General features: G+C 43.5%; 1 protein-coding gene across 1 annotated transcript in view; it reads right to left on the reverse strand.

Annotated features, from left to right (window-relative positions):
- Positions 1 to 23,167, reverse strand: part of SH3KBP1 (SH3 domain containing kinase binding protein 1) — a 339,627-nt gene that overhangs the window by 231,430 nt on the left and 85,030 nt on the right. The window lies entirely within an intron of this gene.

Below are 23,167 nucleotides of genomic sequence, written 5' to 3' on the forward strand. Positions count from 1 at the left end.
TTGAGGCCCACAGTGTGGTTCCTGCAGGGGCCCCATCCCAGCTTGGGGCACCCACTCTAGTGTGTTGAATAATGACTCTCAAACAGATATATCTATATCTCCATTCCAGAACTTGTGGCTGTGACCTCGTTTGGGAAAAGGGTCTTTGCAGATTATTAAGTTCGGGATCCTGAGATAAAGAGATCATTCTGGATTATCTGAGTGGGCCCTAAGTCCAATGACAAGTGTCCTTATAAGAGACACACAGAGAAGACAGACATAAGGTGATATGAAGATGGAGGCAGAGATTGAAGTGATGTGGCCACAAGCCAAGGAAGCCCAGGAGCCCCTAAAAGCTGAGAGAGGCAAGTAAAGGATTCTTCCCTGGAGCCATTGGAGGGAGTTCAGACCTGCCAATACCTTCATTTTGGACTTCTAGCCTCCAGAACTGTGAGAGAATAAATTTCTGTTGTTTTTAGCCACCCACTTTGTGGTAATTTGTTGTGGAAACCACAGGAAACTAACCTACCCACCAATGAGGCATCCGGGACTGGCTACACCTGGAGCCCTACCCCTGCAGGCCTGGCAGTGAGTTCCACTCTGATCCCAGGTCACAACCCAAAACAGCCAGAGATGGGCCAACCATAGTGGCAAGAGGGAGGAGAGGAAAAGAAGGCCTTGCCCACACATACACACCCCAAACAGAGAGCCCATGTCATGTTTTTTTAAAAAACTGGATCTTTCTGTTGCATGCTTCCATGTCTCTGATTCTATTTTGTTCATCAGTTTATTTTGTTCATTAGATTCCACATATAAGTGAGATCATGTAGTATCTGTCTTTCTCTGATTGGGCTTATTTCACTCAGCAGACTGACAGCTATAGCGGGGATGTGGGTGGGGTGGATGGGATGAAAGAAGGTGAAGAGAATAGCCAAAGATTATATATGCATAGCCCATGGACACAGACAAGAGTGTGATTAGGGCCAAAGGGAGGAGAGGGCGGAGCCTGGGTTGAGGGGAGCAAAGGGGGCAAATGGGGGACATCTGTAATAATGTCAGCAATAAAAACAAAATAATAATTTTTAAAAACTGGATCTTTCTGGAGCCAGTGATATTCTGAGGAATATTGATTAATTAAAGGGGCATCTGAAAGGACACCTCTCCATAGCACAGCTGCTTTTTGCCATTCTCTTGTCACCAATCTGAGGGGTCACGGTGTTGAGAGAACCTATTATAAAAACTATAATAGGTTTTTTCAGACAGATCTCTACTCCTTTTCTAGATGTCCTCGGCCAAATGGTGTGCTGGTTACCAGCACCTTCCAATGATCACTGACGCATTTCCCCAGTTCAAAAAGTGGACTATTGAGGCTTGCCACCCCTGGAGGCAACTCACAACCCTTTTCCTTAGTGAAACCCCACTTTTTAAATAAGATCTCTTTTTCTTTGAAAAGCATTCAAGTAAGACATTAAGATAGCAGACCCTAAAGTTTTGAACAACTCTCTGAAAATAGGGACTAAAGTCATATGAGTATATTTGCAATGTCTATTTGTATTCATTAACTCAAGTCTCAGGAAACAAATGAGAGGGAAAACCCTTTAAACACTAAAAAAAAAAAAAATCTCATCTAATTTTACAAATGCAACCACTTCTAAGACTGGACATTTGTAACTGAAGTAACCTGTATCCATATCCTTAAGTTTCTACTCTAAGTACATCATGCAATCAAATCATTGGTTGCAATTTTCCAGAGGTTACTTCCAAGTCATTAGAGAACACGATTAAAAAAAAAAAACCACACACACACCAACACAAAACCTTGTTGGCATTCAAAGACCAACAGAATTAATAAATCTTTCTACTGGAAAATCCAGGCCACTGTTCCCCAAATGTGCTTCAAATGAACATATATCAATTATGTGACGACCATCTGGTTGCTAACAAGAGACTTTTGGAAACCAGGCTTAAAACACAAATCCAGAAACCAGCACAAAGTTCAGAAAATCCAAAAGATTCAATATACAAATCACATCTCCCTCCATATTTTCTTACCAGTTTTTTGAACTCTAATTCTGGAATCTTCATTTTCCTTACTTGCTTATTATTCTCTTGACTTCTTCTCATGGTAACATTACCACTAAGAATTCCTATGAGATTCTTTGTAAAGATGATGATGTCAGGAGGAGGTTTATTTCCTATCCATGTATCTAGAAAACCCAAATGAAGCTAAACTTCAAAAAACTTTTTAGCCGGTGGCTTTTGTTGTTGTTGTTGTTAATCCTCACCCAAGGATATTTTCTCCATTGATTTTCAGAGAGAGTGGAAGGGAGATGGAGAGACACACAGAGAGAGACATCAACCTAGGTACATGCCTTTGACCAGAATCGAATCTGAGACCCTTCTGGCCACAGGCTAATGCTCTATCCACTGAGCCAAACTGGCTAGGGCTTTTTGTTAATCAAAGAATGTTATTAGCACGCAGAGAAAACCTCAAATTCAAAATGTTGTTTTAAGAGCCCTGGCCAGTGTTTTTCAGTGGTTGGAGCATGGACCTGCACACCGAAGAGTCGTGTGTTCAATTCCTGGTCAAGGGCATGTACCTGGGTTGTAGATTCGATTGTCAGCCCCAGTCAGGGCCCATGCATGAGGCAATCAATTGTGTCTCTCAAGACAGATGTCTCTCTCTCTCTCTCTTTCTCTCTCTCTCCTCTCCCTCCCTCCCTTCCACACTCTCTAAAAATCAATGTAAACAATATCCTCGTGTAAGGATTAACAAAAAAAATGCACAAAATATTATTTTAAGAAATATCAATATCCTGGGATGGTTCTATTTGTGGATGACCAACTCTGGGATACAATGTGAGGAGCTCTGAAAACATATCTAAGCAAAAATCTCTCTCCCCTATCCCCACTTTCCAGTCTTCCAGATCCTGGAGTCTTTATTATCAGATTTAATAATGGACCCAAACAATGCCAGGACCAAAAGGAGCTTTAAAATTCACCTAGTTCAACTGCCTAATTACATAAATATGGTTATGTGCCTTGTCCTAAGTAAGATTAGTTCTATAACAAATATTTCCTGAGCACCCAGCCACACCAGGCAAGTGTCAGGTACTGGGCAAAGGAAGATACCTCCCCACTCCTGCCCCACTGTCTCTAAATTCATAATCTAGTCTAGTGAGAGACAAAATTCAATGTAAGAGCTTTGAGAGGATAAGGTGCTCTCTTGTTCACAAAAACAGAAAGGAAGGTTTGCTGATCTTTGCAAGTCAACGTATTTGGCATAAAAATTCTAAAACTGCTCAGAATGATTCTCTTAACTGGAGGATCAGGGTACACTGCTGCATTCTGATGTCCTGTGGCATGAAATGATTATGAGCCACAAAACCTTATATTCTAAAAGGGGGCAAGAAGTAAATGTCAACCCCAGAGTCCATAGACAGATGAATGCATAAACAAAATGTAGCCTATCCTTACAATGGAATATTATTCAGCCTTTACAAGGAAGGAAATTCTGACACATGCTGTAACACGGTGAACCCTGAGGACATTATGCTAAGTGAAATAAGTCAGTCACACAAGGACAAACACTGTATGACTCCACTTATATGAGAGACCCAGAGTAATCAGATTTAAAGAGACAGAAAGTAGAATGGTAGCTGATAGGGAAAATGGGGAGTCATTCTTTAATGGGTACAGAGTTTCAGTTTTAAAAGGTGAAAAAGTTCTCAAGATTAGTTGTACAACAATACGACTGAACTGCACCCTTAAAAATGGTTAAGATGGTAAATTTTATGTTATATATATATCTTAGCACAATTTTAAAATTTTGAGTGAAGTACACCTAATGAGATGGGCCAAAGTTGGTTAAAGAAAGATTTTTTCCATCTTAAGCATCAATTTTCTCTGCATGTCTGGTGGGATTCAGGAGATCAGAGTAATCCTATATAATAAAAGCCTAGGTGGCGTCACACACAGAGTCATCACAAGATGGCTGCCACAAGATGGCCACCCTCATGTTATCACAAGATGGCCACCACAAGATAGCTGCCACAAGATGGCTGGCAGGGGAGGGCAGTTGTAGCCAATCAGGCCAGCAGGGGAGGGCAGTTGGGTGTGACCCTGCTGACAGGGGAGGGCACTTGAGGGTAATCGGGCTGGCAGGGGAGCAGTTAGGGGGTGATCAGGCTGGCAGGCAGAAGTGGTTAGGGGCAATCAGTCAGGCAGGCAGGCGAGCGGTTAGGAGCCAGCAGTCCCGGATTGTGAGAGGGATTCTGACTGCCAGTTTAGGAATCAGGCCTAAACTGGCAGTTGGACATCCCCCAAGGGGTCCCAGATTGGGCTTAGGGACACCCCCCCCCCCCCGCCCCGTGCATGAAATTCATGCACCGGGCCTCTAGTAATTTTATATAACACAATCAGAAAGGCATTTTCTTCAAATGAATCAAGGTCAGGGGTGAAGGAGGAGAGTGAAGAGGAAGGAGAACCAATAAAATAAAACTGGCCTATAGCTTCATAATTACTGAAACCCTCTGATAGGTACAAAGGAGTTCATTATGCTATCTTTTTAGTGTATGTTTGAAACATTTCTAGAGGTAACCAATAAAAGTTAAAAGCTGGTCAAGAGAATTCCATTCTTTGGACAAATGCAAGAGCTTATCCCTTAGATGTCTAGTGTAGCTGGTTATCTTCATTCAAAATGTCCCAACAAGGCAAAGCATCTGATACACTGAAATCAATTTAACAGCAGCAACAGTATGAGCAAATACTATGTCTTCATATCTATCTTTCTTTTTTCAATTAAAAAAACTTGAATTTAGAGAGATGATGAGAGAGAAATGTTGATTTGTTGTTCCATTTATTTATGCATTCATTGGTTGATTCTTGTATGTGCCCTGACCGGGGATCCAATGAGCACTTTTTGGTTAGTGTTGTCCCTTGGTGTAACAGGACAGCACTCTAACCCACAGAGCTACCCGCCCGGCCAGGGCATATCTATCTTTCTTTATAGTCTTTTAAATAGGATACATTTACATCATTCAAATCTCTAAAATAAATAATCTCTGTTCCTACCTCCCCCCTTTCTATCCAACTCTCCCCGACACACACACATTATACCAGTTTATCACTCCCAGGTAATTACCACTACCGTTATAATGGTAATTAGTTTCTTGGGAATCTTCCAGCTTCTTTAAGCAAATTTCATGCTGTTAGCATATCATTCACACTGTCCTGCACCTTGCTGTTATCACTGAACAGTATATTTGGGAGGTCTTTCCATGTTGATGTAAAGCATTCTCATTCTTTTTTTATAGCTGTAAGAAAAAGGGATGTACTATAATTTATTCTTCCCAAGTTGATAAGCATTTTGGTTGTTTCAAATATTTTCCTATTGTAAACCATATCATACCTATGTTGTAAACAAAATTAATTTGACTAAAACAAGGTAGCTTAATATACACTGGGACTATTACATGGTTTAATGATATTATGTTCCTATCACCTTAGCCTGGTAGTCTTGCTCTTCTTCTTGGATCTCTAACCCTTTTAGGTCAGCCCAAGCTAAGCTAAGTGCCTCCACAAAGCCTTTCTTGACCCCATGGCCCACAGTGAGCACTTCTTTCTTCTTAATTTCTGTATTACACATTCACATGCAACTTGATGTGTATTACGGTGTATTTTTCAACTGTTTGATGTGAACTGTGTGGTGCTAGAGGCTGTAACTTTTGCTTATAATATCTCTGTATCTGCACATCATCTAGCAGAGTTTTAGCAAAGAGAACATGCTCAATAAACACTAATGGATTAACTGGAATCAGTAAATGCTTCCCTTTCTCAGAACTCACAGGTTTTCTAGACCTGAGATGTCCTGCAAAGAAGGGTTCTAGCCAGTTTTGCTCTGTGAATTATTGTAAAACTAGAGGCCTGGTGCACAAAATTCATGCACGGGGGAGGGGTGTCCCTCAGCTCAGCCTGTACCCTCTCCAATCTGAGACCCTTTGGGGGATCGGGCCTAAACTGGCAGTTGGGCATCCCTCTCACAATCTGGGACTGCTGGCTCCTAACCGCTCGCCTGCTGGCTCCTAACCGATCACCCTCAACTGCTCCCCTGCCAGCCAGATCGCCCACAATTGCCCTCCCCTGCTGGTCATCTTGTGGTGGCCATCTTGTGATGACGTGAGGGTGTCACGCAAGGGTGTGAGTACCATCTAGGCTTTTATTAGCATAGACCATAATTAAGTTGTGATTCACTGCAAAGAAAAATCCAAATCAAACAAATTGAGTCCCCCTAGCATGTTCTACACACAGAACAGGAAACATCGTGGCATTCGGAAGGTGCCCAACATCTTAACTCATAGGCACAAAATGATATTTAAATAGCATCTGTAGTGGTGACACAGCCAACATATACAAGAAAGCTACAAATAACATTTATGTGGGGGAGAGAGATGCTCTCTCACACTTTTTAAAATATATATTTGTATTGATTTCAGAGAGGAAGGGAGAGGGAGAGAAAGAGATAACAACATCCTGCACACTCCATACTGGGGATCAAGCCCACAACCCAGGCATGTGCCCTGACCAGGAATTGAACTATGACCTCCTGGCTCATAGGTCAATGCTCAACCACTGAGCCATGATGGCTGGGCTCTCTCATACTTTTAAGGGTAAAATATCAGCATCATTCTCAGTCACATTTAAATTTTACTCTGCAATCTAGTTCATTCATTCTATAAATCTATATAGAGAGTGGCCTCTTTGAAGAGATGTCTTCTGAGCTGAACCCTGCATGACAAGTGGAAGCGGCAGACCAGGTGAGGGGACCTCTCCCAGGCAGCTGCCGGCCACAGGCAGAGAGGTACACAGATGGCAAACTGGGTTCCAATATAATTGGTGTTATAGTTTGAATTGTATTTCCCCAAGAAAGATGTTAAAGTCCCAACCCCAGTACCTGTGAATGTAACTTTATTTGGAAATAGGTTCTTTGCAGATGATCAAGTTAAAAATGAGGTCATTTGAATGGGCCCTAATTCAATATGACTGGTATCCTTTAAAAAATGAGGGATTTGGACATAGAGATGTGCACACAGAGAGAACGTCATGTGAAGATGAAGGCAGAAATTGGGGTGAAGCATCTACGCGCCATGGAATGCCAAAGACTGCCGGCAAACCACCAGAAGCTAGGTGAAAGGCCCGAAACAGACCCCCCCTCACAGCCCTCAAAAGGGCTAACCCTCAGGACACCTGGATCTTGAGCCTCTGGCCTTCAGAACTGGGAGACAACACATCCCTGTTGTTTAAGTGACCCAGTTGGTGGCGCTTTGTTACAGCAGCCCTAGGAAATGAATATGGTGGATAGTAGGTACATAAGTACTTAACATCACACCAAAAGTTGTTTTCAATCCATTTTAGCAGAATCCTTGTCCTAAATAAAATTGTATCTGGAGCCCCCGTATGCTAAAATATTAAAAGAATGGCCCAGCCAGTGTAGCTCAATGGTTGAGCATTGACCTATGAACCAGGAAGTCACGGTTCAATTCCCGGTCAGGGCACATGCCTGGATTGCAGGCTCAATCCCCAGTGTAGGGCGTGCAGGAGGCAGCCGATCAACGATTGTCTTTCATCATTGATGTTTCTATCTCTCCTCCCTCTCCCTTCCTCTCTGAAATCAATAAAAATATATTTAATTTTTTAAAAAGATTAAAAGAATGAAAAAAGCACTTAGAAGAAATATTCATTGCTTGCTAAACCCATGAAGTAGCCACTTTCTCTGATCCCAGGAGTTCTTTGCAACTCTGTTTGAAAAGGACTTAAACAAAAGTTTAAAAAAAACAACACCTCCTCAAATTAGGCTGAGGCCATAAAAACTGGGTGGGGGAAGGGCCGTGGTTGTTGTCATTATTAAATTGGCATTAACCCCAGCACCATCTAATATAATATATTATGAGTACCTAATATAAGCAGGTATAATGTCTGTCCTTCACATCAACTCTGAAAGGTAAGTGCTGTGGTCCTCTCTTCAGGGATGGGGGAAGCAATAGCACTTATATTCGATTGCCAGGGCTGCCATAATAAATACCACAAACTGGGGGTGGAGGGAAGGGGGGGGGGCTAAAACAATAGGAATTTATTTCCTCAGAGTTCTGGAGACCAGAAGTTCAAGACTAAGGTATCAGCAGATCTGGTTTCATCTGAGGCCTCACTCCCTGGAGCAGATGGCCACTTTTCACTGTGCCCTCACATAGTCTTTGCTCTGTGAATGTATATCCCTGGTGTCTCTCTGTGTCCTAACGTCTCCTTATAAGAACACCAATCAGATTAAGTTAGGACCCACCAAAATGGCCTCATTTCAACTTAATTACCTCTTTAGAGGCCTTATGTCCAAATACTTCACATTGAGGTAGTGTGAGTTAGTGTTTCAACATACGAATTTTGGGGGGACACAATTCATGCCATAACAGCCCCTTAAGAAAAAGGCACAGAGCCCACATTCCATCCCACAGCCATTTGGCTCCAAAGGCCATTTTCCTTGGATCATACACTGCCTGCCTCTAAAAGTCTTCTTTATTTGCTATAAAAGAAAATACATTACTTGAACAATAAGAAAAATAAATGAAAGTTCTTTAGTTGGTTTCTTTTTAAGATTCTCTTTTGAGATCGAAGGCCATCCCTCCGGACGCTCTGGGTAGAGTTGTGTCAGTAGGGCACCGGGTGTGAGCCCTGGAAGGCTGGGGTGGGGGCCCAGGAAGCCCCTTCCATTCCCTGCAAGGAGCCTGCCAGAGCCAAAGCAAAACGCACTTTAGCTTTCACCTTCCAGGGCAGGAGTTCTTGGACCACCTTCTTGCATTAGCTAGAGCACTGGAAAAAGGGGTATGCCCCAAGAGTTGCCCCAATTTCAGGCTCACTGAAATAAGAAGTTGTTTCCTGAGGCTAGCTTTCCTCTCTGTATTTCACCCTCAGGGTGTCTCATTTACCGCAGCTCACCCCAGGCCGACTCAAAACATTCTGGCCAAGACTGCAGTGAGTGAACACTTGCAGTGCCCATCAGAAAGCCCCCCTGAGTTGTCAGAAAACACAGGCCCTTCACGCTGGCAACAGGGCTGTGGCAGCTGCTGTACCCACCAGGGTTCATAAAACCATCTTCAAACATCAGCCATCCTCCAGTGCTTCAAATACCAAATCAATAAAATATGGCTCCTTGCCGTGCCGTTCTCCAGACAGGGAAGCAGCACAGGCAAAATGAGGCAACAGAAACCTTAATGAGCACGTGCTGGGGTCCAGCAAGGGGGGTTGTCCAGGGACAGTCCTCCTTTACCAAGCACAGGAACCCCATAAAATAGGGAGAACTCTAAAGTGAGCAGCCAATCAAAATACATATGTGCCAAGCATTATGCTAGGGTAACGAGGACTAGAAACCAAGTATTGGTTCAAATTTTGTTAGTTTTTCAAAAATAAGATAATAAAAGGTCCAAACTGCAGTACTGACCATAATTATCATTATTTTAAAAGGACAGTGCAAAAAATCAATAGGGAGTGGGAGAAAAAGGGAAATGGAGAAACATAAGAAAAGAGTTTATGGAAGAGATAAGAGGGATGAAAATGACTATAAAATGATTATACCACATTACAGTTACATTTATTATATTACTAGAGGCACGATACACGAAGATTCATGCAAGAATGGGCCTTCCTTCCCCTGGCTGCCGGCACTGCCTTCGCTCCGCAGGAGCCACCTTTCTGCCTTCCCACGCTGCCCAGAGGCCTGGAGTGGCTGGGGCGGTGCAGAATGCCTGGGGCAGTGCAGAATGCCTGCCCCGACCCAGCCACTCGGTGCCTGCATATGCAAATTAACCCATCATCTTTGTTGGCTTAATTTGCATACTCACTCCTGATTGGCTGGTGGGCATCGTGAAGGTACAGTCAATTTGCATCTTACTCTTTTATTAGTATAGATATATTTACATGTTACATTTTGTACATTGTACCAAATGGCAAATGACACACTCTTCTATTTGAGAGAGCCACTGAGAAGTAAATATTACAACATCTTTATTAATGAAGGCCCATTTCTAACAACCTCTGAGACACATCTATATATATATATAAAAGCCTAAGCAACATGGCCAACCAGCCGGTACCTATGACACACAATGACCAGGGGGAAGACGCTCCAACCTGTAGCTATGATGCACACTGACCACCAGGGGGCAGACACTCAATGCAGGAGCTGCTGAGCTGCTGTCACTTAGCAGCTGCAGTTCTCCAGTGACACACCTGGAACCAGAGAGGAGGGAGCCGGATTCCAGGGTGTGTCACCCGAGAACCACCCTCTTGCAATCTGGGCCCCCTCAGGGGATGTCGGAGAACCAGTTTTGGCCTGATACCCGCAGGCCAGGCCAAGGGACCCCACTGGTGCACAAATCCGTGCACTGGGCCTCTAGTTATCCAATATTAGCAAAGAGTTGCCTATCTGGGTACAGACATACTTTGTTTTATTGTACTTCACAGATGTTGCTTTTTTTGTTGTTTTTACAAATTGAAAGCAAGACCCTCCACCAGCAAAAAAATTACAATTCACTTTATGGTGATACTGGCTTTATTGTGGTGGTCTGGAACCAAGTCCGCAATATTTCTGAGGTATGCATTTATTGTCTCCCAACAAGACACATATATTTTTTTTATTCCATGACTGAAAAAAGTAAAATCTAATTTCTGACTAATCCCAGGAGAAAACCAGAAGATACATACCCCCCAGCACCACCACCAAGGTCAAAAACTAGTACCTACAATGGTCACTAGAGAGATCATGGTCTCCTCCTAACAAATTATGGCCCTTCCTATAGATGAGGTTCAACTTTTGTATTCCTGGTTTATTAACCCACTAGAGGCCCAGTGCATGAGATTCGTGCACTGGGGAGGGTGGGGGTCCCTCAGCCCAGTCTGTGCCCTCTCGTAGTCCAGGACCCCTCGGGGGATGTCCGCCTGCTGGCTTAGGCCCTATCCCCAACCCATAGTTTATGCCAGGCAGAAAAAATGTCTGATGGAAACAAGTCAACCTATATATTGTTGGTGGAAGGGCAATTTAGCAATATCTATGAAACTATAAGGATACAGACTCTTAAACCAACAACTCCGCTGCTAGGCATTTATTTTACATGTAAGACTTATGTAAAATAGGGTGCTCTGTTGCAAGAGAAAAAGAAAAGCTTAAAACAACCCCCAAAGGGGCACCAATTAAACAGAATAAGGTGCAGACATAGAAAGATATATTAACTTCAAAAAAGCTAGTTAGCTCTAGCCAGTTTGGCTCAGTGGATAGAGCATCTGCTTGCAGACCAAAGTGTCCCAGGTTCGATATGTACCTTGGTTGCAGGCTCCTTCCCGGCCCAGGCCCTGGTTGGGGCTCATGCAGGAGGCAACCAATCGATGTGTTTCTCTCACATTGATGTTTCTCTCTCTTTCACTTTCCCTAACAATCAATGGAAAAAATATCCTCAGGTGAGGATTAACAAAAAACAAAAACAAAAACAAAATGCTAGTTAAATCAGACTTTGCATATTGTTTTCTAGTTTGTGGATTTTTAAATTTTTTGTATATTTTAATGTTTATATATGCATAGAAAATTTCTAGAGAATAAAGAAAAATAAGGGGAGAGTAAACTGGGGCACTTTATTTAAGGTCTTCTGTACCATTTCAATGTTTTAACCATACATTTATCATTTTAAACACGTATAAGAAAAATCCATGAGCAATGAGAATTCAAAAGAAGATAGCCCTAAATTTCTCTCATCAGTGAACATAATTTTAAAGGAAGATTCAATGATCTTTCCCAGGCTGTAATTTCTACTCAGAAAATAGCCCAATACACTTAACAGTGGTTTTCATGAACAAGGCATAAAACCTAAATGGTTTCTTATTAGTCATCATTTAATCAGAAAACCAAAGAATTTTCCACACCCCATTCTGCAAGCCTTGTGCATAATCAATCTTTATCGATGAATTTTCATAATTTTAAGGGACAAAGGTATCTACACTAATAAAAGAGAAACATGTAAATTAACCATCACTCCACTACACCCACAAGCCACGCCCACCAGCCAATCAGGAGCAAGTATGCAAATTAACCCAACCAAGATGGCGACGGGCCACGGAGCAAGCAGGAGTCTTGGGTTTCCCCGGTGATGGAGGAAGCCAAACTTTCCGCCCCCTCTGGCCTGTCTTGGCCTCCACTCAAGGCTACAAAGTTTCAATTATAGAAGATAAGTAAATCCCAACAAAAATGGCTGTGGCCACAGAGCGAGCAGGAGGCTTGGGTTTCCCCGGTGATGGAGGAAGCCAAACTTCCTGGCCTGCCCTGGCCTTCGCTCAAGGCTACAAAGTTTCAATTATAGAAGATAAATAAATCCCAGATCCCAGGGCCTCCACTTGGGTCGCCGGGGGGCGTGGCCAGCCTCACCCAGGCTGCCCCACGCCCCAAGGGAACCCCCACCCTGATCCGGGACACCCTTCAGGGCAAACCAGCCGGCCCCCACCCGTGCACCAGGCCTCTATCCTATCTAATGAAAGAGTAATATTCAAATTGACCATCACTCCAACACACAAGATGGCTGCCCCCATGTGGTCAAAAATCCTGCCCCCATGTGGACACAAGATGGCCGCCACAAGATGGCCAGCAGGGGAGGGCAGTTGCGAGGGACCCGGCCTGCAAGGGAGGGCAGTTGGGGGCGATCAAGCCTGCAGGGGAGGGCAGGTAGGGGTGACCAGGCCGGCAGAGGAGGGAAGTTGGGGGCGACTGGGCCTGCAGGGAAGGGCAGTTGTGGGGGACCCCTCCCCTCCTTTACCCTCCCCTCTTCTCTCTCTCTCTCTCTCTCTCTCTCTCTCTCTCTCTCTCTCTCAAAATCAGTAAAAACATATCCTCAGGTGAGGACTTTAAAAAGAACATTTTTTAAAACACTAAAAAATGAAAAAAGCTCACCCTCTTATCCTTCTTTGGGAGGCCCAATGCTCTTTCATGGAAGTAAATTCAACATGAAATGTGTTGTTTGTTCTCTTTTCCACCCCTTTTGTGGACCTTTTGATAGTTTTTTTCTGATGTTTTAGAAACCACAGAAAGGGGGAAATGGCAACATATTCAAGGTTGTCTTTTTTGCTCTTTCAAATGCTGCTATTCTATTTAGGCCAGTGGTTCCTAACCAGGGACAATTGTGTCCCAGAGGACATTTGATACTGTCTGGGACTAAACATCCTATGGTGCACAGTAGACATGGCCTAAACATCCTATGGTGCACAGTAGACATGGCCCAAAATGTCAAGAGTGCCATGGTTGAGAAACTCTGTGTTCAGGTAATGAGTCTTCCTAATCCTCCATACACACTCTCAAATAGCCATGTGAGAACATCTGGTTGAGAGGCATCTATGGTTTAGTGGAAAATGCACTGATGATGGAGGCAGACTATCTGAGCTGAGTCTGGCTCATTAGCTTTTCTGGCTGTAAAGCCTCAGGCAGGTGACTACATCATCCCACTGATCTCCCATCCCTCTTTGTAAAATGGTGAACAGAAGTCTTGACACAATAATGTAGGAGGAAGAATCTTGGAAACTATAAAGCACCACACATATATGAATGGTCTTATTGCTCTAGGTTACCATGAAAATACATGTAGGGCTGTGATGGGTCTTTGCCCAGCACACTCAGCTGCCCTGAGTCACACATCACAGCAGTGATTTTTACTAAATGCTGAGAATGAAAAATATATAGAGCACTGTTTTTATACTACTTGTCCCTTGGCCTAAAGTTGTGAGACAGCAGAACTCGGCAGTCAAATAACAAGATCTGAATTTAGGCTCCTAGGAAAGAATGTCAGCACTACCTCTCACTAGCAGGTGACCATGCAGAGTGAAGTGACTTCTCTGTCCCTTGGTGTCCTCATCTGTCTATCCAAACCAGAACATTTCAAAGTGTAGTAATTTATCATCTGAACCAGGGCATTTCAGGGTGAAAGGGGGTGCTATCGATGTCAATGCCAGGACAACAGGCGTACACCAGAACCGTCCCCTGGCAAACAGGGACCTGAGCATTTTTCTTTGTCCTTCCATTCATTCAACATGATGCCAGGCACCAAGAAAGGAAGGGTAAGTCAGATGAACACACTCGTCCCCAGAGGGTACCTCCTCTTGTTGCACAGTGTGTCTGTCACAGTCACAGGACTTTTCTTATACATATACCATCACATCACATACAGAATTAAACAAACCCACAGCGAGCACTACAGTATATGAACACCAGGGAACACACACCAAATGTGCAAGAGTTCAGTCTCCTTCACACACACACACACACACACACACACACACACACACACACAAAATGAATCTAATCAATAAAGAAAAAAGGATTGTTGTTATTACAAAATCCCTGATTCAAGGTAGCCATTGCAGTTTGACTAAGCTATCAATATGACTCACAAAAGGCATTAATTATAAAACTTTGTAAGAGCACGTAATGTTCAAAAGCACATTAAAACATTCACTCCTGCCAAAACTGGTTTGGCTCAGTGGGTAGAGCGTCAGCCTGTGGACTGAAAGGTCCCAGGTTGGATTCCGGTCAAGGGCCTGTACCTTGGTTGCCAGCACATCCCCAGTGGGGGGGGGGGGGGGGGGTGTGCAGGAGGCAGCTGATCGATGTTTCTCTCTCATCAATGTTTCTAACTCTCTATCCTTCTCCTTTCCTCTCTGTAAAAAAATCAATAAAATATATTTTTTTAAAAATTCACTTCCTTTCGTTTCTATGTATATTCCATTACAACGAATTGTTGTACAGTGTCTACCTACACAGCCTTACAGAACCCATACGTTATGAAAGCAAAGTTCCTCTAGCTTGCTTTTGTATTCAGATGTGTTTATGTCTTTTGCCAAGAAATAAGCCCTTTAATTCAGTATGCGAAAACAATTTTCTCTAAAAGTCAATACTCACCCTGAGAGGTGAATGTTCCTTATTTACACAAAAATTCATTGACTTCTAGAAGCTTAGAATTCTAATCACAAGTTCCCTTCCCTCCTTCCCACACATCCCCCATTTCAGTAAAATTGGTATCAATTATTAGCACCATAAATTCTCGCATCTGAATGCTTCCATGCCGTACTGCAAGGCCTTGCCCTTTCCTGCTCCTCGTGGGTCACATTCACCAGGCACCTTCTCAGTGAGCCTCCTTTTGCACCATTTCTTATGGCCCTTAGGGAAGCCTTATTCCATTCCTTCAACATTGTTAGATCCAAAATACTAGTCAGGCCCTGGCCAATGCCGCTAAGTGGTTAGAGCATTAGCCCACTCACCAAAGGGTCGTGGGTTTGATTCCTGGTCAAGGGAACGTACCTGGGTTGCAGGTTCTATCCCCAGCCCCAGTCGGGACATAAATGGAAGGCAGCCAGTCAATGTGTCTCTCTCACATCGATGTTTCTCTCTCTCTCTTTCTCCCCACCTTCCTCCCTCCCTCCCTTCCACTCTCTCTAGAAATCAATGGGGGGAAAAATATCCCTGGGTGATATTATTAACAAAAATAAAATACCAGTCAGGCCTCATCACTGGAAATGCAAGATACAGACCTCTACAAAGAGAGAATCTATCAAGTAAGCCATATGTACATAATTCAGAACAAATCGAGGGCATATCAGTTTCTGCTGTACTCCATGCCTGTCTTGATTCAAAGAAGCTTAAATCAATGGCGTGTGTTTTGATCTAGGGCTGGTTATACAGATATGCTCAGTTTGCAAAAATTCAATAAGCTATACTCTTATGTGCATTTATATATGTATGTTATACTTCTATAAACATTTCAAAAAGTAGCTTACATCATGTAAACCTCTATATAAAGAAGTAAGCATATTTTATAACATCTACACTGGTGTTTTTCAAACTGTTTTCAAACTATGGGTTGCCACCACAAAATAACTTTAGAAGGTCCTCATCGGCATTTTTATTATTGTGGTAAGAATACTTAACTTGAGATGTACCCTCTTGACAAGCTTTTAGGAGCATAGTACAGTATTGTTAACTATAGGCACAATGTCTTAAAGCAGGTCTCTAGAACGTATTCATCTTACATAACTGAAACTTTATACCCGTTGAATAGCAACTCTCAATTTCCCCCACCCCCAGCCCCTAGCAACCAAGATATGGTAACATCCTAAATGTCCATTGATGGAAAAACGAATTAAGAAACTGTGACATTATTCAGCCTTAAAAAAGAAAGAGCTCATGCTATATGCTGACCAGCATTTTTTAAATGGAATGGAGAATATCAGAGTACATCACACACAGTGATGACCAAGTATTGTTTCAGGAAACTTGCTGCAGTTACACATATGTGTACTAAATTGCCCGTTTGGGGTTTTTTTGTTTTGTTTTGTTTTTTAATGTAGGACATGTTCAAAATAACCCTGAGAAACACTGAGTACACCAACAAATAATACATGGATTTGGAAGCCAGAAAGACCTGGGTTCTGATCCAGTCTGGTTACAACTTCCTTAACCTCTGTGAGCCTCCATTTCATCATCTCTAAAATGGGGTCATATTATTTACTCCCCAGAGTTGGTGTCAATGAGCTGGCAAACAGGATGTTTAAAGGAAATATACAAAGAGGGGCAGTGCCAAGGCTGAGCCCCCATCATGTGACCCCTTTGGGCCTCCAGAGAACAAACCGCTAACATTTGAGAGCAGCCGGGACAGGGAAAAGCTATTGCCCAGCACACAGGGTGATAAATCATCTGGCTCTGGATTCTGACCAGAGGGAAAACCACTTTCCAAGATAAGAGGGTTTTCCCATTATTCTTGGCAGGAGGTGGGGAAAGGCAGGAGGGGAAGAGGCCTCGGCAAAGAAATGAGCATTTGTTTTAAGCAAATCACTTTGAAGACAGGTGGTTTTCATTTTGAGAAAATGATACTTAAAACAGCTAGAGGGTTACTCTACATGCCAGCTAAGGGCTTGCCAGGAGAGGCAAACAGGGCCCTGGGGTAAGGAGTGCTCCCATAAGTGGCAGAGCAATGGCGAAGGCAGATGGGGCGTGGCGGGAAGGGAATAGCACAGAAAAGATGGAACTGTCTTTATCAGCTTGCAGTCACAAACTATTTAAAAGTCATGCACTGTATTCATCATCCACTGCCTCTATTCATTCTACAAATATTTGTTGAGTGTCAACTATGTGCCTAGAACTGGGGATACAGTGGAATAAGACAGGCAAGGCCTCTGTCCATACTGAGGCTGAAATTCTAGTGGGAGAGACAAGTGCCAAGTAAATCAATGAGGGAACAAGGAATTTACAGACTGTGATATAAGTGCTCTGCAAGAAATAGATATGGTGATGTGACAGGAAGGGAGAAAGGAAACTTAAGATGGAGGAAGTCCCTTTAGATAAGATGGCCCAGGAGGGCTACTCCCAGTAACACCTGAAAGCAGAGCAAGCCAGCCAAGCAAAAGCCAAAGAAAGGGTGCTCCCTGGAGTGAGCACTGCAAGGGCCTGAGCCCAGGGACAGGAGCTGGGGCAGCCAGGACACTGGTGTGGTGAAAGGTGGTGGCCAAGCGAGAAGTGACCTTGATGAGGCTGGAGAGGTAGGCAAATCCCTGATCATATAAGGCACAGCCGGATATGGGAAAGAAAGTGGACTTCAATAGAGAGCTACTAAAGTTGGTACATTATAATACCTGATTCTGATGATGGTTACCATAAAAGGTACTCTTAAATCATCACACACAAAACGAAGAACACAGATGATACGATGTCTCCAAAATCAGTGATAAAAATTAGCACTGTGTTAGAGCTCATGGATATAGGTATTGAGGAGTCTTGCTAACTAGAGGCAAACAACCTTAGCCTAAATATGAGATGAAATACAAGGAATTACAATGGGGGTAAAGGGGTGGGAGTACGTGTGACTGACAAGGGAACACTATTATCAGCAATTAACTCACAGTTACCAAATATAAAGCACATAGTAAAGCTAATGGAAAGTGCCCTAAATAAACACACATAATGATGGAAAGGCCATTGGGAAATTGATCAATGGCAGTTGCCGAAATCCATGAACAGGTTAACTGAAACAGCGGATGGAAAGTTACCATGACAGTGTCCTACAACTCCTTCTGAATCAGAAATCAGAGAGCACCTGAGCAGCATTCTTCCAGGTTTAAGTGTTTTCTTTTTCTTCGCCCTTGCCCCAGCTGAACATAAGTATTCATAACTTGGAAACCCAAAACTGGAAATGGCTCTTCTGAACTATCACTCTACCTCTAGGACTCATAAAATGGCCTCATGACTTGAGTCCCCAGTCCCCACGATCTTTAACACAAATGTACCATTGAGACATAAGCATAACCCACTCACACCTTCTCCCTGAGAACTCCTTGTTTTAGGGGTCACTTGGCCAGGACAAAAAGGGAAACCTGGGACTGTGGACTTGAGCAAGGCCAACTGGCCAACCTCAAGATCAAACCTATGACACCAACCAAGAGAACTTGGCAGCCACAAAGGCTGCCCTAAAACAAGCCGAGGTCAACAACATGGGTGTGCCATGTCACAGAGCCCAGCACATTGCTTGCATCGATGGTATGCTATCCCATGAAGGAAGGAGAATGGAGAAGGGTGGTCAAAACACATCACTCAGCTAGAGTTTACCAAGTGCCAGGCACTTTCACCTCCAGTGCTTCAAAAAATTCAGCAATCGCACAAAGTGCAATGCTTGTGATTTTTCACAGGAGATTGTAAGACTAGGAGAGATTTTTGTTAATGGCCCAAGGCTACGGTTAGCTAAGTGAGGACTGGCATCTCACCCACCACCTAGAATCTAGCAAGAGGACAGTGCCCTGAGTGGACCCCAAATCTTTCTGTCCCACCTTTCATCTCAGTCTTACCTCCTCCCTCTTTATCTTTCCCAAGGCAGGAAACCTGGATTCCATACCTGGCTTAATCCCAGACTCCCAGTTGGCCAGCTCCCTCAGAAATGTTACCTGCTCCCACCCCTTGATTGGGACACTTCACTGATTAAAGGACCACCTGCGGGGTGGGAGGTGGGGAGGTGACTGTAGCTGTGTCCGGTATCCCCTGAAAAAAAAACTCATCAATAGCGGTCAGGAGAAGGAAAGAGCCATCACACCAGATGACAGGTCTATTAAAAATCTTTATAGATGCCAATTCTAAAGGGACTCAGCCAAGAGCCACTTCTGTCACAGAGGAGGGCTTGGGGAAAGAAATTCCCTTCCACCCAAACAAGAAAATTGAGACCCGAATCCAAGTGGAAAATGGTGTTGCTCACCATCTGGGAAGGACTGAGCTGGGACCAAATTCCCCATCACACCTCCCTCCTGGCCTACGAAGTAGTCAGGCAACAGGCTACAAAAGATGCAGACATAATAACAATCCGAACAGATGTACGGCCTACTTACAATCTCAGACGCATCTACGGCACTCGGGGTTTTGGCTGCGGAAAGCTCCATTCTGTGGGGTATGAAATGGTGATCTGGGGCTGACAGTGTCTGAACTCTGGGCAGGAGTACGGTCCGTGCTCGCTGAGAACTCCAAGTCCCTCTGATTCACTTGGCAGCTGAATTATTCTAAGCATCCTGTCCCGTACCCAGCCCGCCTTGCCCCTCCCACTACACATTCTCACTGGGTGGGTTTTTTTTTTTTTAATTCTCTGCACTTATTTCTGTCACAATTCAAGTGAAACTCATTTTTCAACAGTAATCCACTCTCTCACACTTGAGAGTGTGAAACCTTTATGACCTAGGTGGAGAAAGAGGAAGAAGAGCCACCTAATTAGGAAGTTGTAACTAACATCAGAGAGAAGAGAGTTGGAGAACGCAAGTCTGCAGTAACAGCAAAATGGAGATTATTCGAGACAGCTGAAACACTCCACCCAGCCTCCAGGAGGGGACATGCACGGGAAACAAAGGGCATATGGTGTTTGCTTTCTTCAACATCCGTTCTCACCATTAAGAGCTGCACCAGCAAATGCTCATTACTGACATGAGGACAAACCTCGCTCCAAAACAGACTTGAAAATAGAGCTCACAATCAAATAAATTACTTTGCAAAGCACAGGCATACCTTGATTTTTTTTTACTACATATAAAACAAAATTTAATAAAGTCCAAATAACTGGCAGAATGTCTATTTGGCTTCATGAAGCATGAATTATACTTGAAAGGAAAGTCGATTTCTGTTAATTTCAAGTTTATATAGTTCCTCAAATACTGATATATATTCAGGACAGGATTCCCCCCCCCCTCCAAGGAGTGATTCCAAGGGGCTAACCTAATAACTAGATAAGAATGATTTTATATTATTTACTACTAGTCACATATTTAAACATTTTTTTCTTTAAAAATATTTTTTTTATTGATTTCAGAGAGAGGAAGGGATAAAGAGAGAGAGAGAGACAGAGACAGCAATGATGAGAATCATCTATCAATTGCTTCCTGCACACCTCCCACTGGGGATCGAGCCCACAGCCCAGGCATATGCCGGGACCAGGGGAATCGAACCCCGACCTCCTGGTTCATAGGTCAACACTCAACCACTGAGCCACACCAGCCAGGCTATTTTTTAAACATTTCTATCTTCAAGCAAACAGGTTTTTCTACTCTGAATTAAATCATTCATCTTCCACATGTTAATGTTAATATCATACGCACTAATGTCCACACTAATAAAACTTCCAAAGGTCAACTTCAGTGCACTCTCTGACCAAATTACAACAAATTTCTGAATTGGGGCGCTCTGAACTGATGACGCTTTTCACAGTGACATAAAGCCAGGGTCAGCTTCAAAAACGCTCACGTACTATTTTATTACAAGCCTACCCAGCAGAACCCACTATTGACCACAGTGTCCACCCATCCACCATAAGGTCCACTCTCACCTCCAGAGAGGCAGCCTAATTAATTCTAAGCCAATCATTGGTTCAGGGTGGGCAACAGGAACTAAACTCACCCAATCAGGCAGACTGCAGGAAAGGACTTCTCCCACGTACCAGCTGTAAACCAGGAATCAATGGATGCCAATGGACGCCATCCTACAATCGCCTGACAACCAGAGAGACACCGGCCCTTGGATGAAGCTACTGCCAGAAGGACACCGTGGAGGAGAAATGGCCAGGACACAGGTCTCTGAGTCACTATGAGCAGCTGATCACACTGCCCTCAGGGCCCACCATATCTGTAGCCTCCCAATTATGTATAACAAACATCCCTGTTTAAACCAGTCCCAGCCAGGTTTCTGTTCCATGCAATCTAAAGCATTGCTGACAGGAATGAGCTGAGGAATAGCTGCAGGGCCATGAGCAAGAGTTTGTAATTTGGCAAAGATACTCTTTAAAGTAAATAATACACTCAGAAAAGAGTCCCCTTAGTGTTAAAGAAAAAGGAGAAATTACAAAGATGAGTGGTTACCCAGGGGGAGGCATGGAAATGGGAAGTAACTGCAAATGAGCACAAGGTTCCTTTTGGGGTGATGGACATTTCTGAAAATTAGATTGTGGTGATGGTTACATACTCTGTAAATAAACTGAAAACGATTGAATTCAAACGGGTGAATTTTATGGTATGCAAATTAGATTTCAATAAAGCTGATTTTTAAAAAGCTACAAGGGAGCAGATGATCATTCAGAAAAAGTTACTGATTTAAGGCACTTGTCCTCCATCCCCATCTCATAGGATCACGCCTATGCCTCAAATCCTTCCTTCAATGCTTCCAGATTACCTCTAGAGTCCAAGTTCGTTACAGAGACACACGTGATCCCTGTTAACCCCCAGCCTCACTTTCCCCACTTCTCATTTAACTCACTGGCAAAGCTTACTTCCAGATACCCATCAAACCATTTCCACTCCAGGCCTCTGCTCACACTACACCCCTGTCCTGGGTTACTGGCTCCATCCTCTTCACCTGATCTACTCTTTCCTATCCTGTGGCAGGTTCTTAGGTTCCCCCTATGGGCCCCCTTAGCATACTGTGCATGCACCATGATGGGTTGGAATTCTGTCTCTCTCAGGGCCAGACTATATACCCCAGGGCCTGAAGCAACATTCCAGACCTAATAGGACTGGTCTCATCTTTCCCTTTTTCTGGAAGGACACAAGCTTCTTCTGTAAGTCACTTTTGTCATTGAGGTTGGGGGTGGGAGAGTCAGAGGCAGGTTCTAAATTTCCTGGCTCTCACCCACACCCACTTTCCTAGAGCAACTTCAGGCTCAGCAAGGAATACAGGTGCCCACAACGTATAAATAGAACCCTCATCCCGGATCTTCTGCTTCTCTACTCAGTTCTCCCTGATGAAGAAGGTAATGGCGACAATGCACAACATCTCTCTCACTGTATAAGCTTCAGAAAAGAGAGGGAACATCCAATCTTTTTTTCTTCTGATTACGGGGTTTCCTTTTTTTTTTTTTTTTTTAACCCTTAGACAAGTTAAGGAGCTGGGGCATGAAAAGTCACAAATGCAACAAGAATGGGAAACACTTGGCTTTGAAAAAAGACTAATCATTAAAAACAGGACATGAGTGGGGGGTGGGGGGGGCAATGGGGCGATAAGGACACATATGCAATACCTTAATCAGTTTTTTTTTTAATTAAAAAGGGGGGATAAACAGGACACAATAGATTAAGGAAAGCTGAGAAGACTCTCTCCATCTGGTGTCTTATCTTCCTGCATGACCTCCGGGGAAAAGATTTATAGTCCGATTTAAGGAATGTTTAAAAAGCTAGTTACTAAAGAGTGTCGGTTATTAAAAAAAAAAAAAGACAAAGTCATACTGGGAAAGGAGCGCCATAGAATCCGTGCTTCATTACAGCAGTGGCATCAGCAAGCCCTATCTTCCTAGCTTGCCCTGGCTCTCCCAACACCACCAAAAACGAAACCCCAAAGCCAGGAGCATAGGAAAGAGCTAAAATAACACTTTAAATGTGCACGATTGTAATTTCAACTCCTACCTCATAATCATGACTACTATTTTCCATACTTGGGCCCCAGCTTCCCTGGACAAACTCTGGGAGCCTTCACAGACATTATCTAATGCGAAGCAGGTCAGCAACCTAACCATTAAGTCCTCTTTCTCCATGCTCTCTGATTTAAGCCGGTCTGGATACAATCATAAAGAACTGGTCAGTGCCCTGCCAAGAAGGGTGGCTAAGATTTCTC

This window comes from Eptesicus fuscus, chromosome 1 (genome assembly GCF_027574615.1).
Source record: "Eptesicus fuscus isolate TK198812 chromosome 1, DD_ASM_mEF_20220401, whole genome shotgun sequence".
In the NCBI taxonomy this organism is placed as follows: domain Eukaryota; kingdom Metazoa; phylum Chordata; class Mammalia; order Chiroptera; family Vespertilionidae; genus Eptesicus; species Eptesicus fuscus.